The sequence below is a fragment of the Schistocerca americana genome, unplaced genomic scaffold, assembly GCF_021461395.2.
Source record: "Schistocerca americana isolate TAMUIC-IGC-003095 unplaced genomic scaffold, iqSchAmer2.1 HiC_scaffold_24, whole genome shotgun sequence".
In the NCBI taxonomy this organism is placed as follows: domain Eukaryota; kingdom Metazoa; phylum Arthropoda; class Insecta; order Orthoptera; family Acrididae; genus Schistocerca; species Schistocerca americana.
Window position 1 is genome coordinate 2,304,723 of NW_025725950.1, and position 1,393 is coordinate 2,306,115.

Here is a 1,393-nt window from a genome sequence, read left to right on the forward strand (position 1 = left end):
AACCATTCCTGTGACACTAGTTATAGATTCCGATGCTTCACTTCAGGTTTACTGTATCCCTTGGACCTTCCTATTGACGATGAAACACAGAAGTCGCATCGTTATTAAATAGAAAAAGCACAATGCCGACTTAAGTACAAGAAGACTGACTCTTCCTACTCTCTATGTTTTTAACCATTCCTGTGACACTAGTTTTTTATTCCGATGCTTCACTTGAGGTTTACTGTAGCCCTCGGACCTTCTTATGGACGATGCAACACAGAAATTGCATCGAAATGAAATACAAACGGCACAATGCCGACTTAACTACAAGAAGACTGAATCTTCCAACTCTCTTTGATTTGAACCATTCCTGTGACACTAGTTATAGATTCCGATGCGTCACTTCAGGTTTACTGTATCCCTCTAACCTTCTTATTGACGATGAAACACAGAAATTGCATCGGAATTAAATATAAAAGGCACAATACCGACTTAAGTACAAGAAGACTGACTCTTCCTACTGTCTATGTTTTGGACCATTCCTGTGACACTAGTTATAGATTCCGATGCTTCACTTCTGGTTTACCGTATCCCTTGGACCTACTTATTGACGATGAAACACACTAATTGCATCGGAGCTAAATACAAAAGGCACAATGCCGCCTTAAGTACAAGAAGACTGACTCTTCTTACTGACTATGTTTTGAACCATTCCTGTGACACTAGTTTTAGATTCCGATGCTTCACTTCAGGTTTACTGTATCCCTCTGACTTTCTTGTTGCGATGAAACAGAAATTGCATCGGAATTAAATACAAAAGACACAATGCCGACTTAAGTACATGTAGACTGACTTTTCCTACTGTCTCTGTACTGAACCATTCCTGTGACACTACTTATAGATTCCGTTGGTTGATTTCAGGTTTAGTGTATCCCTTGGACATTCTTATTGACGATGAAACACAGAAATTGCTTCGGAATTCTATACAAAAGGCACAATGCCGACTTAAGTACAAGAAGACTGACTCTTCCAACTGTCTATGTTTTGAACCATTCGTGTGACACTAGTTATAGATTCTGATGCTTCACTTCTGGTTTACTGTATCCCTCTGACCTTCTTATTGACGATGAAACACAGAAGTTGCATCGGAATTAAATAGAAAAGAACAATGCCGACTTAACTACAAGAAGACTGACTCTTCTTACTGACTATGTTTGAACCATTCCTGTGACACTAGTTATAGATTCCGATGCTTAACTCCAGGATTACTGTATCCCACTGACCTTCTTAGTGACGATGAAACACAGAAATTGTATCGGAATTAAATACAAAAAACACAATGCCGACTTAAGTACAAGAAGACTGACTCTTCTTACTGACTATGTTTTGAACCATTCCTGTGACACTAGTT